We start from the raw sequence: 15,274 nt of genomic DNA, 5'->3' as shown, positions 1-15,274 counted from the left end.
ATTTAACTGATTTAAGTTGATTATATAGCGAGTTGGCATACATTGTGAGTGTAGAAAATATGTAGTAATTAATGAAAGAAGTTTAAACACACCATAATCATTTGAATTAGTACAATATTTTACACTTTATACATTGCATGGTAAGATACATGAGTGACTTAGTACCACATAGAGTTCCTATGAGGTTCAAAATTCTCACTATTTTCATCATCTCTATGTGTAGAGTAAGTGTATTGTGAAGAGTAGTCAGCAACCATAGCAATGGCTTTCAAGAACCAAAACCCAAAAGTCAATAGGAAACCGAATACTTTGGTATTTTTCGGGATGGGATTCCCGAACTTCGGGATGGTTTTGGTTTGGGATTTTTCGGTTTGGGTTTGGGACTTTTTCGGTTTGGTTTGGGATTTTCGGGAATTTTTTCTAGCCCTACCATGTAAGTGACCAAATAAAAAATTAAAAACTACATGCCATTGACTAAGTAATTAATTGACACAATTTAAAATATAATACCACAAAAAATTTGGAATATGTGCAAATTTGTTTCTTGTAAAAAGAATTCAAAACAAAACCATATATATAAATATTTTAGCATATTATTATAAAAACATAAGTGATATGGTGGTTAAGGCGTTGAAGGAGTCAAATGGAAGGGGTTCAAATCTTTCTATGCTCAAAATTGAGATTTTTTAGAAATTTTCAAGTATTTTTGGATTTCATATCGCGATATTATCGCGATATATTAACAATAATTAAAAGATAAGTCACAAAATATCGTCATATATTTTGCCGATATTTTGTTCCTTGGTTATTAGTAACTAAATGAAAAAAAATACATATTTTGAGCATAACAAGAGAATTTTTATGAGAACACAAAAATTGGGCATCATCAAGTACCATAAATAAATTAAAGCACCGTAACCCTAAAAACAAAACAAACATGCAAGAAAGCATACCAAGATCTAGAGAGGACTGTCCGGATCTCACCTCGGAGCTTCGTCGTTGGACCATAATACCCCTCACATTTTACCCATTTTGTGGTGTCACTGGTCATTAACCATTTGTCAATCCATAATCCCAGATGAATTTTGGCGGGAACGAGTACTTGCGACTACTGCTAATAACCGTTCCAAAATGATTGAATTTAGCCATAAACTCGATGAGTTCCAGAAACCATCGTCCAACAAGAAAAAGCATAATAAGGTTGAGAGAGGGGCGAGTGATAATGTGCTGCCAGTCTCCAGAGCAACGAAAGGAGGTTGTTCTCTTAACCTACTCCAACCCTTGGAGTAAAATTTAAATTTTAGGTTCTAAACTTACTTCAACTTACTCTAACCTTGGGACAAATATAAGTTAAAACTCAAAACTCATTTCTGAGTCAAATTTAGTCCAGGATTCCCTCAGGATTAGTGGGGTTGGCCCACTATATATATATATTAGTTTTATATTTATAAATTCATTGAATTCAACGATTAAGATTTAATTTGATGAAATCCAATGGTAAAAAAAAAATATCTAGCGGTCCAAATTTAAATTCAACGGCTAAAGTAATTAAAAAGAAATTCTTTTATGTGTTTCATATTTGTTTTATAGTGTTTCACGAGTTTTATGGTGTCGGTTAGTGATTTTTCAATATTTGTCTGAATCTAATTATGTTTAGGTTAAAATGTTCATAAAATTAAATTAAGATAGTCTACCCAATTTTTTTCTTTTAAAAAAGTTGCTTTAAGAAAAAAATTAGGCTAAATTCATTCTTTAAACTAAAATTTTAACTCAGAAGGGTTGGAGCAAAAAAATTGTTTCTGATTTAAAACTTAAGAGCATGTTTGGTACTCTACTTGAATCCAATTTTTTAAACTCAAAAACAATTTTCAAGTTTTAGACCTTAAAAACTTGTTTGGTAGGACTATTTTCAAAAACTGAACTCATGATTAACTCAAAAATATAATCTATTATCTAAAAACACAAAAAATGAGTTTTTAGAGTTTTTAAACTTAAACTCACTTCTTTCTTTTCTCTCCCTCCTCCCCTCTCACTCCAAATCTATCTCTTTTTTCTTCTTTCTCTCTCACCCTTCTCTTTTTTATTTTACCTTTTTCGTCTCTCCTCCAATTCGCTCTCTTTATTCTCTCGGTTTTTTCTCTCACTCCTCTTTCTCTCTAACTCCTCCGATCTTCTCACTTCTTTCTCTTTCCTCCAATCATCTCTTACTTTCTTTCCTCCTCTTTCCTCTTTCTCTCTCGACCCCCTTTTTATGGATCTTTTTGTCTAGTTTAAGTTGTAAGATTTAAAATTTTTAAATCGCATATCAAACAAGTTTTTGAGTCTTAAAGAAAATTGTTTTCAAGAAAAATTCTTAAGAAATGTTTTGAAAAATTATAAAAATTTTCAAATAGGATACCAAACAAGCCCTAAATTTTCCGGACTAAAAATTTAAAATTTTAAAAGGGTTGAAGATGGTCTTAGAAGAGTGCTTGGGTCCGAAAGAGGAGTTATTTGAAAGAGCGAGGGTGGTGGTGGGAGGACGATGGAGAGGCCCAGAGATGACAAGGAAGGTGGAGTGAAGTGGGTAAACAGGTTATGCAGGTCGAGAACAGGTTTTAACTTTTTGTTTTTTATTAATGATATTATTTACAATATTGTGTGCGGTGGTGGGTTAAGTCTCACATTCAAGTCGTGACACATTTAACCTGTTAAATAAACAACACGATTCCAACGCAGGATTTATTTTGTGCATAAATAGTTTGAAGGCTTTATCAACTTGGAACGGTGCTCTATATTTAGACACTCTTTAACACGGGAGTTATTTTGTGCTTAATGATCCTTAAGTCCCTTTACTTAATATCCATTCATATGTAGAAATTTAATATTAATTTAATATCAAATTTCCAACACAAACATATTTGAGATTTTATATATAATGTTATTAACAAGTACATCATCGCAGCCATGATGTGCTGTTGTTCTTGCCCGGAATCTTGGTTTGAACCGGAATAATTGTGTCTTCGAAGGAGATTCAGTCATCAAATGGCCAAGGAGAAGATACATCTCCTCTAGGTCCTACAATTAAAGATATTCGATCTTTCTTCAAAGATTTTTCTCATGCGAAGCCATGCCACATGAAAAGGGAGGCAAATCAAGTTGCTCAGACTTGGACGTGCTGGAATGGGGTGTGCTCAGGAGATTCTGTGGCGTGATGAACCTCCGGGATTAATTTTGGATGCGCTATTTGAAGATTTTTCAAATCAAAATGTATTATTTGATTTGGTTTGAGGATAGTTAACTTTAATTTAGATGTGTCGGACGCTTTTTTTCCCTTCGACCGGATTGAAAACTCCGACAAAATTTTTTATCGAGGTCCATGTATGCATCTTATCCTCAATTTGTACGGTTTTCACATCTTAAAGAATATCGTACCTTTTTTATTTTTTTAAAGATCAAGTACATCGTACATATACAGTTTGGGATATGAGTGTCTTTCCATTTTCTCTCCGTTGCTCAAAAAGTTAGTTGATTAATTCCCAGCAACAAAACAAAACTGGAAAAACAATTGATATACATGAAAAATAAATTAAAAAAGACGAAATAATTAAGATAACTATTCATTCAAGTGGAAGACCGGTTTGTCTGTTGAAATGTCAAGCGTCCCATCGAAGATAGATACTGAAGGAAGCGAATCTGCATTTTTTGAAATGTAGACCAGCGACGCCAAAGGTTTTGGGCTGCCGAATTCTTGACCGTTTCGATCAGCCATTGTATTCATTCATATGTAATTCCAAGAGTAGACCTAGAGAGTTCCATTTACAGAAAGCATATCAACACAGTTAGATTGAATCGAATAATTACAAGGAAAGTAAATGAGCCAGATTCTTGTGAGGGTGGACTTTCTTGGGGATGTATTTATAGATCAAAATTGTATCTAAACATTTTTTAGGGCCTAAATAATCATTTCATTTAATGTATGTATAAGTTATTCACTATTTAAAATTTTAAGTGGATAAGTTAGACAAATTATGGGGTGTCAATATCCTTGTAATCACTAACGCAAAGACTTGCATCCACCATTTTCCAATATGAATCCTTGCACTCACTAACGCAAGGACTTGCATTCAAAACTGAATTTTCCGGAAATATTCAATTAGAGGTGATTAGTCTAAAGGCAACATTATTTGGATCACGTATATCATCAATATGTCTGCAAGTTGGCTTCACCGCCCACATACAATATACGATATATAATATACATTTAAATAGTTGTCCATGATGAAGAGGATGAGTTTGATGTGGGGTTTAACTAGTAATTGTGGAGTGTATGTAGAGGGTGTGGGATGCGAGGGTAGTAGTGGAATGCATGTGGGGTGTGATAAATTTTAATATAAAAGTAGCTGTGAGGCGTATTAAGTATGTGGGGAATTGGATTCACTCCGGACCTTAGCGTCCGGGGTCTATTCATCACACACAAACCAACAGCTCTGATTTCATTGACAGGCTAATCAACAATCCAGATGTGTTGATCCTTAGGCTCCGGATACTAAGATCCAGGATGGATCCAATTCCAGTTGTGGGTAGTCAACTAAATGTGGGGTGTCAATAAAGCAACCCTTCTCTATGATAATTACTTTGGGACACTTGCTGTTATTGACATTATTGGAAATGCTCTCAAACAAAGGACTTTTGACTGGTACTCTAAAAAAACCATCTTGCACATTTTCAAGTCCTCCTAATAAGGGTAGTATTGTAAATAAGTCTACTCAAGATAGTTGAATTTGTTATAATTTGATTGTAACAGTTTTGTGATTAGTTTGTAATTAGTTAGATGTGCTGTAATTAGTTGTTATTACAAGTGAACTAGTCACTAGTATATTGGGAAAAAAAAAACAAAGAACTAGTCACTAGTATATATACCAACATGTAGTCTTATTTTATCAACGAATGAAATCATAACTTTCGTATTACCTTATGTGTCCTTTATCATAAAGGAGTACATGGTGACTTATTTTGAAGTGGCGCTATATAATAATTTTGCAAAGAGATAATTGTTTTATAGTTGTAAGTAGCTATTGAGTTCAGGGTTTATTTGAGCAAGAGTTATGCACTAACGAAAGAAGGTAGTAAATTTCACATTCTTATTTTCTCCTTACACATTCCTCTCATTGGTTTTGAACCTTAATTCTCATGTGATTTACTCGACCCTAAGGCTAGAATAAAGGTTGTGGTCCAATACCGTAGTGGTATGTGTCCCGGGTCCATCTCCTAAATTAATGTAATAGTTTACAACTCTCTCCCTCTCTTCTTTTTAATAATAATAATAAATAAATAAATAACTAAATAAAAACTAGAATAAAGAGAGAAAAGTGATTAGGGATAAAAGGAGAATTCATGTGCGGCGGTGCGGGTGGTGGTCAATTCTATAGAGACGAACGGGCAACTGTCATTATCCTCTTTGAAATCTTGGTTCTATGTCCCCCAGAAAATGCAAGTTCTGGTGTATAATGTTGTCCTTGATTTCAATGAACAATGTTCTTCTCATTGTCAACCGTCAAGAATTAATGATGTAGGAAACCTAAAAACATGTGTGAATGGAACTACAAGTTCAAAAAAGATATATAAGTGGGGCTGTCTCAAAGTGCATCATTCAAGTTGAGTCAATAGATGAAAAGACCTAGTCAGCTGTTACTTGTCTAAGGAAAACAATTTCTATGCAATTTTTTCTGTACATGTTTATTTATTTACGTAGTAAAATTATTTTTGTTTGTTTAGTTTAATGATTAAAAATAAAAAAAATGAATGTGCCTGAGTATAAAAAAAATATACGAAAATCAATTTTTTAGTCCAAACTCAAAACTTTCCGAACAGATATTTAGATATTTCAACAACAGTAGCATGTTGACCCCAAACCCAAAGCAAGAAAGAAGCTTCTAGTGGAGGTTGTGGAATTTGGGACTTCAACTTATTAAAAATACATATACAATATTTGTGTTTTCAAAAAGAACCAAGGCCAAACATCATTGCACATAAGAAAGGCAAACCCTTCGAACAATTATTTATGCAAATGTGACTTGAAGTGGGAGGTCACTTTCCATTTCAAGGATTTGGTTTGTTTTGGTAAAATGACATATGATATGATCACACCGACTTAAATCGTTTGAAATGCACGTAAAGTTGAACTCATCAGATTTTTGTCTTTCCGTCCCACTTTAACATGGAAAATGGAACAAGGCATCCCTATCTATTCATATTGGAAAAAGTTACCTTGGCCAAAGATTGAAAAGGCACAGTAAGTAACATATCTCAATCATTGAGTCATGATGGGTACACACTATAGTAATGTTTAAATATTTCACATATGTTGAGGTTGTTGTAAATATTATGTGGATGGTCCACATGAATAGTTTGTTACTATTTATGCACAGTATTTTCACTATTCATTTGTGGAAAATTTGTAAAGTGAATAGTGCTTTCTTTTGTTTATATAAAGGAAGAAGATGAATGAAGTGAGGCGAGTTCACGGAAAAGAAAGAGAGGAAGGAAGGAAGAGGAAGAGAGAGAAGGAAGAGGAAGAGAGAGAATAGAGGAAGATGAGAGGAGATAATAGAGAGAGTTATCTTTGTACTCCTATTATTTCAGATTATAATGAAAGCACCACTGCTGCCCCGAGGACGTACTCCAGTCACACTGATTGTAGAGGAACCTCGTAAATTTTGTGTCTTGTTTCATTTATTCCACTGCACCAACCGTCGATTTTACAACACGTTATCAGCACGAGAAGCTCTCATGTCAGTGGAAAGCACAACGCCACAAATCATGTTCACCTCCTCCAGCTGGAATCTCATAGATAAGAAAAAAAAATTTCATTTCATCTTCAAATCTCAGTACAATTGATTTTCTTGAAGCAACTATATATATTGTTATATGACTGTATATCATCATTTGCAGAAGCAAAAGAGTAAAAGACTCAAAATTTGTAAGAGAATTTGACAGCCATGTAAATAGCCTCGGAACTCCAACTTGCGGACCTCGGATTGAAATACTTTCTTCTTGAAAGTTGTTCGTCTGCTCAGTATCTACAACATATCAAAATTTCAGAACATGTTAACGGTGCGATCGTCGCAGATGTCTGAAATACCAAACCCGTTTCCAATTTCCGCAGAAAACTGGGCAGCCACCTTATGAGTACCAAAACTCCATTTCGGTAGTTCAAATCGAAATTGTTTCTTCACGAAAGTTGTTTGGTATCCTCTTATCCATATCATACTAAATTTTGAACTAAATCTAACGGTTTGATCTTCTCATAAGTTGCAGACACTCTTGACTCCAAAACTTATGGGAATCGTTTCGACTTTTTCGAAACTCACCGGAAGAGGAACACCAATTGGAACTTATTGTTACTATTATTTACTGAGTAACCAAAATGACTTCGAACTGTGAAATAATAATAAAAATAAAAGGGATGAAACAAAAGAAGTGGCAGACCAAGAAAATGAAAAAGCAAAACATGAGGACTTAATCATTGCATTTTCTGTTTTGGCATATTTATGTGCATGGTGTTGGTTTAAAGCCCATGTCACAAGTTCTATTTATTTAAAGCAATTTATTTATAGTGGGTAGAATTATTACCCTTTGCTTTAAAGCTTTGATATTTATGTGAATGGTGCTGAATCAAAGCCCTTGTCACAAGCTTTATTTACTTTAAAGCAATTTATTTACCATGGACGGTTTTACCGCCTATTGCTTTAAGTTTTAATGGTGCTGAATTAAAGCCCTTGTCACAAGCTTTATTTATTTAAATGCAATTTATTCATTATGGCTGAAATTACCGCCTATTGCTTTAATTTATTTATTGTACTTATCTTTTGTTACTATGAGTATATACAGGACCTGAAGTTCCTTGATCAGATCAGAACCTGCAGTTTCTTGATCCTCATCATATAAAATGATTGGACCCGAAGTTCCATCATACAAAACGATCTGGCATGAAGTCCCTTGATCCTGAAGATCAGGACATGAAGTTCCTAGATGAGTACCGTAAGTTTGAAGTGCCGCAGTGCCTTAACTTAATTGTAATAAAAGCCATAAGAGTCTCAGTTTACAGACTATTAAATAAGGACCAGAAGTTTCTTATGTCCATACTCAAAATGGTTTAGCAGAAGCCTTTATTAAGCGAATGAAATTGATTTCCCGCGCTCTGCTCATGAAAACGAAATTGCCAATTTTCTACATGGGGACATGTAAACTTTACATGATGCATTATTAATTCGGTTGAGACATGTTACCGACAATCAATACTTCTCAGTACAACTCGGGTTTGGAACCAACCAAACATTATACATTTACGAGTTTTTGGTTGTGTTGTCTATGTGCCTGTAAGACTGCCACAACGTACTGAAATGAGGCATCATTGCAGATTAGGCATTGATGTTGAACATCATCTATCATTCAATATTTGGAATTCTTGATTGGGGATATGTTTACCGCATGGTTTGCGGACTGTCATTTTGATAAGACAATTTTCCTGCCATTAGGGGGAGAAAATAATATCGTTCCAGAAGAACGATGAGAAAATATCATTCCAAAAGAATGATGAGAAAAGACCGTTCCAGAAGAACGAAGAGAATTTGTCTTATTTTGATTCACGAAGCAATCAATGAGAAAATGAAATATGAATAATTGAATGATGCAACGAAAGTGATGAAATCATATATACTTACTGCAAATGTGCCTACAAGAATTGATGTCTCTGTTGGATAAAATAATGAGACAGTAAATGATTTATCTGTTGCACGCCTGAAGCATGGAAGATTTTTAGACTCAAAAGGTTCAGTTATTCGAAAGAAGAATAATATGGCACTACTGAACTATTGCATTCCCGAAGCATAACTGTTGCATGCCAGAAGCATGACAGTCGCCGCATGGATACACGTCCCAGATAGGACAATCCACAGACATGAGAATGTTGATGTCTCATACATGAAGCATAATAGACATATAGGTTCCAATGACTCAACTCCCGGAAGTGGAGATTAAAATCCAAGCTCTATAACGCTCAAGAGGAGGTTATGATCCACATTCTCTCAATTATGACTATCCTGGAAGAGATAGCGTCATGCCCTTGAAGAGGCAATGGATATCCAAAGAAATGAAAAGCTTTTATGCATGCGCATGCACATGAGAATATGAGATCACGGATTGATGATAACCAATGGTAATTTTGGTTTTTACAAGTAGCTACTATATTCATCAATGAGCTGTGTTAATATTGAGTCACGTTCTTTTGTTCGTCGACAAAAGAAAAATTATTGGCCAAAATGGAGAAAGGCAATTCCATTACAATTTTGTAAGAACGTGGACAAATGAACCTATATATATTTGAATACAATACAAATAGCCAAAGGATGTTGAACCAAGGAGGTTATATATGGGCATTTGTAATACAGTGTAATACACTTACATGATATGACACAAGGTTGTAAACGAGTTCATATGAATGGAGAATTATATACGAAGGGTTGTGAGTCGCCCACATTATATCTCCATAAGTAAATCCCTCAAGTATACATGGGAGCAAATTGCTCTGTATAAATTCCAAAGGAAAATGTGTCATGAAGTATAGAAAACCCTTGAAGGATTCAAATTGCTTGAAGTAAGCCTCTGAAGGGTAAAACATAAAATATGTACTCAATACCAATGAATGATATAAATTGCCTTAGTGAGTACTATCATTATAATATTGTTGCAACATACTAAAATCTCTTGCAAGAGTCAATGACATTAAATTAGAACTCTTGAAGAGTTGATGATATTAAATTGGGACTCCTGAAGAGTCTAAAAAAAAAAAAAAAAATTATAAAGTGTTGAAGGAATTATTGTCTCGAGCTGCAGATCGAACAATCTACCAACACGAATCTTATCCATGATATTTATGATATTAAAAGAACCATATGGATTGAAGATTATGAGTTGAATACTCATATGATGAAGACACTAAGAATAATCATTTATCTTCGTGAGGGTAAAGATAAATTAATATTTGGTCCAGAAGTACCACATCTTAGTGAAGTATATGCTTTATTGTATTTGGCACAATACATTGAATGAAATAAAGCTTATTTATTAATATCTCCAAGAAATTACAGATATATACATACACATGAGTTAAAACAAACAAACAGGATGGAGCCTTCACAAAGGTTGCTCATGTGAAGCCTCAGTACTCGGAAGTACCCCAGAAGGGGGAGGTACTGGAGATTGATCATGTGGCACCCCAGTACTTAGCAAAACACCAGAAGGGGAAGGCATCAGTTGCTTTCGGAATCTAGCAACGAACCTCTGGTGATCACTTTAAATCCGACTTTCGGATTCCTGCAGTTGGACGAGCTTTCTTTTCATGCTCGTAGAGTAACTATTTGCAAGCACGTGTAACACCCTATTCTCGTGCTTGAGCCCTCTGATCTCTTGTTTAAGACTTGCCACCTCCGCCATTAATGATTCAACTTGGCGAGTTTGAGCAAGTAGGCGTTGGCCCATATTGGACACAGAGCCAGCACACTGAACACTGAGAGCCAAGGAGTCTTGAACGGCCGACTCTTCAGACCGTTCTGCAAGGATCTTGTTATCCATTGGAGTGAGAAGATTCCTAGCTACCACAGTAGCGGTTATGTTATTCTTCATCATAGAGTCCCCAACCGTAAGAGGACCATTAGAAGATAAGAAGGATGGGCGCCAAATATTATCCTGACGCTGCTCGTCTGTATCACTCCTAAGACTCAAATCTAAACAAATGTTAGATGGGCAAGTCATTTTCAGAAATGATGAAGGAAAAACAGAGGTCAAATAAAATTTCAGAAGTGCAAGATAGAGGAAATTTCTACAGGCAGCAACTTTCTGAGCATACTCTTGAACACAATTGATGTCTCTATAAAAGAAGAGGCAGCAGAGCCACTTGTTCAAAGATCGAAGAGGCACCGCTCTCCGAATTTCAAAAGCCAGATTTTCCTGAATAAAGTTCGTTGGCATTTTTCAGACGTAATCCCAACTTTTTCAGATGTCGCGTGCAATTTTGTCAAAGATATCTGACAAAGTTGAAAACGCGTAAATCTTACTGTTCTATTTACACCACAGTTGCTGACAAGAGTAAAAGCACAGCACCACCACTTGCTATTGGGAAATCTCTATATATGTCGACCTCTGTTCTCCATAACAAGGCAGACCCGCAACACTGCAAGAATACCTAACTCTTCCTCATCTCCGATAATGCATCTTCAACATAGCATCTCGAAATACTCAGTTTTCTTCCTCTCCGAGAATACCTCTTCAAACATGTCACACCAGAGCAAGATTATCACATATCTTCAGGGACCAGAGCAAGATTATCTCATATCATGCAATCTCCCTGTCTTTTCCTTTGTCCTTGTTCTTGCCTGCGAAAACAAGGATAAAGAAAGCAATATGTCGGAACCTCCACTCAAACTCCCGGTAAGGAACCGACTGCCTGGAACCTTTCCTGATTGCTTACCTAGTATTGCTCTCGAGTAGTCATCTTCAACGGTTGGAGCTGGGTCTCCAGTCACCAAGAAGTGATGAACCATCCAAATGCAAGGGTTGCACTCCACTCCGGCATCAGAGGGCAAATACTGCTGGAGAAGATGCCACACATGCATGGGGGAAAAGCAGGGAAAATACTACTTAAGCAAGGGGAGCAAGTAAGGAAAGTGAAAATGATACATTGAAGCATGTGGAGACAAGCGCAACAAACGCGTGCTGATTCATCCCTGACAAAACTGAAGATCACTTGCCACATGAAGCTCCTCATGGTCCAATTTCATTCAAGATCAAGCTTCGAAGGTCCTTGAAGAAATCACAAGTCCGATTCAAGATCAAGTGTTCATTACTCTTGAATCAAATTCCGCTCCAGGTAAAAGGAGTAAATTCCGATCTTCAATGCTAGTCTAGCAGAAAGTCCTACAACCCAGTTCAAGAAAAAGGCTGTGGAAAGTTAACAATAAGTAAAGCAACTCTTTTAGCAATTCTTCTTACTAAGAGACTAAAGCAGAACAATCAACGATCAACCTAAATGATTTGAGATCAGGGGGAGATACTCATCAGGGGGAGCATCCAAGACAGATCAAGATTTTAACGAGTCAATCGAAGACTTGTGGCCATCCAAGGGGGAGTGTTGTAAATATTATGTGGATGGTCCACATGAATAGTTTGTTACTATTTATGCACAGTATTTTCACTATTCATTTGTGGAAAATTTGTAAAGTGAATAGTGCTTTCTTTTGTTTATATAAAGGAAGAAGATGAATGAAGTGAGGCGAGTTCACGGAAAAGAAAGAGAGGAAGGAAGGAAGAGGAAGAGAGAGAAGGAAGAGGAAGAGAGAGAATAGAGGAAGATGAGAGGAGATAATAGAGAGAGTTATCTTTGTACTCCTATTATTTCAGATTATAATGAAAGCACCACTGCTGCCCCGAGGACGTACTCCAGTCACACTGATTGTAGAGGAACCTCGTAAATTTTGTGTCTTGTTTCATTTATTCCACTGCACCAACCGTCGATTTTACAACAGAGGTTCAATTTTTATTAGCCCAACTTAATTAGAAGGATAATACTAGGAAGACTAAACGTGTAGACTAAGTTTTGTAAACTTAGTCTCCCTAGTATTACTGAAAAGATATCGGCTTTAGTTATTGGAAAAATATTGATGAATGTAACTGAATACTTAATTTTGTTGCTTCTAATGTTAATGAGCTGGCGTCTAAGTTACAAGAGTGTAATATTTTGTATATTCTGCAAAACTGTAATGGAGTGGCTCATCGCCTATTGCCAAGTCAAATTTATATATAGTGGGGATTCTATAATTTGGCTTGAGGAATCCACAAATGATATAAGAGATGTACTCTACCAAGATATAAACTCTGGTTGAATTTTCTTCATCAATAAAGCTATTGTTTCTCTTAAAAAAAACTATAAACACATTGATCCTATTTTTCACTCAACTAACTTCTTATTATGCCCTTGAGTTAATGAGTTTACTCATATGTAACTCCTAATCTTTGTTAATGTGATTTATGGTCATTTTCATACTGAATATCAAACAAAAACGTAATTCAAACAAAGTGGCAAGGTCAATCTCCATATTGGTTCCATATATGTCATCTTTATTTTCTCTTTTTTCTTAACTTGATTTATACATATGCAATTGGTATACTTCTTTTTTTCTTTCCTCGTACTACTATGATATCTACCTCGACAAGAGATATGTAGGAGGTCATGTTCTTCGTATTGACCTCTTTTCTAATTTGGCTCAAATTATGGATGGGCTTATCTTCTATTAACATACTCAAGTCTTCGTCTTATATTTCTACCCATTGCAACCTATTTAGTAGGTACTCAATTCTTCTTCTTTTTGTTTCATTGCAATAGATACAAAATTGTGTTTATTGTATAATATTGTTGTATGTAGATAATGATGTCAATCTTCTCCATAGGTAAATAATCCTTTAATTTCCGTCATTGATATATAATTTTTTTTATATTTCTTTGTCTTAGATAGATAATTAATATCTTCGTCATAGGTAGATAATTGTATCATATATATACTGGTAATTACTTGATAGATGTGCATTGGGGTGATTGCAGGTGCTTTATGATTACGAAGCAATTAAATAAGGACATTTGGTACGTAATAACAATATATATAGCTATCTTTCTTTAATTTGCCATTTTAACACCACATGAATAATTGATGTCAAACTGTGATAGACAACAAAAAGAAAATTAGGGACGCAAATCTTTTTTCCTTACTCCAGGGTATTTGGGGTCACTCTCAAGACTTTGCAAGATCTATCTGTGGATTATGACGAATAATAATATACACAGCAAGCGCAATGGTAGATAGAGGAAGAATGTACTGAAACAAATTTGGTATCAGAGCGGAAACCCTAGGGGTTCCTCTGACCACTGCCTACTGTAATCCAAACCTACATAACCTTGCGTTGTTGCTGCTGTCAAAAACCCTTGCGTTGTTGCTGCCTGCCTTGCGTTGTTGTTGCCTGCCTTGCGTTGCTACAGCTTGCTTTGTGTTACCGAAGCGTACTCTGCGTCTCTAAATCACGCGTACTACTACTGAAGTGTACTACTACATAAAATAGCTTCGCGAGGAAAACAGATTCGTTGTGTAAAACAAAGTTTTGTCGCGTCAAAATTGACAGGACGAAAACTTTGTTGCCTATATGTTGTTGCACAAAGGTCGAGAAGCAAACAATTGCGATACAAAAAACAAAAAATATTGTCGTTCAAGATCCTTTGCACGACGAAGAATTGCGACAAAGACATTTCTCGCACCAAAGTTCAAGGGACAAAGTCTCTCATCGCACAAGTTTAAGGTTACAATAGAGTGTCGTCGCGTTGAGTTTCTGGTGACGACTGGTCTTTGTTAAGTAAGACATTGCACACAAGGCATTAGTCCAACGGTTTGTTCTCAACAATACACAATTATTACACATGCGTGACTTTTTTCTTAACCTAATCCGAAACCATTCAACACCTTTTAGGCACTTTATGATCTTTAGGATAACAATTGTCCTTTGGAAGCAGCGTTTTGAAAACCTCCCAAAAGTAATCAAAACACCACTTTGACATAAGAAACTTGATCTTCCACGCATTGACTCCACAATGGCCTTGAGCACCGGAAAGTCCTCACAACCCTGGTATAATTCTTGTTTGGCACTTTTCAATAGGTTTTCATACTTTTCAAACGCTTCATTGTCCATGATGGGAGGCACATCATCTCCCACTTACTAATAGTCGTTAGTCGAGGCGTATGGGTAAGTGTCATTTAGAATATCCATAATTTATTCTTTAGCATCCACATTAGATCCAACAGTCTCCTTTTGTGTCACGTATGAAGACAAAGTATGGTCTAATCGTTTCCCATGATGATTCTATCTAGTATAGGTCTGAATCATCCAATTTCTTACCAAATGAAATCGAACATTTTCGAATGTCTTTCTTATTGAGTTGTTACACTTTTGACGCAAACACTTGATATGAGTTGAACCTCGGTTGTGTCTAACTGCAAATTCAATAAATTGATTTGTCCCATTCAAATATTCGTTAACAACCCTGTTCGAATTCTGTATCCACTATCTGTCCATTTTTTTTCTACAAACACAATAAATATACAAGGAATACAACAACTTCAATTGTATTTGTCACCTTATGCCTCCGGTAAGGGCCCTGTCCCATTCAGGAATGCACATTTATGTGATGTAATTT

The sequence above is a fragment of the Malus sylvestris genome, chromosome 7 (genome assembly GCF_916048215.2).
Source record: "Malus sylvestris chromosome 7, drMalSylv7.2, whole genome shotgun sequence".
NCBI classification, from domain to species: Eukaryota; Viridiplantae; Streptophyta; class Magnoliopsida; order Rosales; family Rosaceae; genus Malus; species Malus sylvestris.
The sequence above is the reverse complement of the archived record's forward strand: the minus strand, read 5'-3'. Positions refer to the sequence as shown.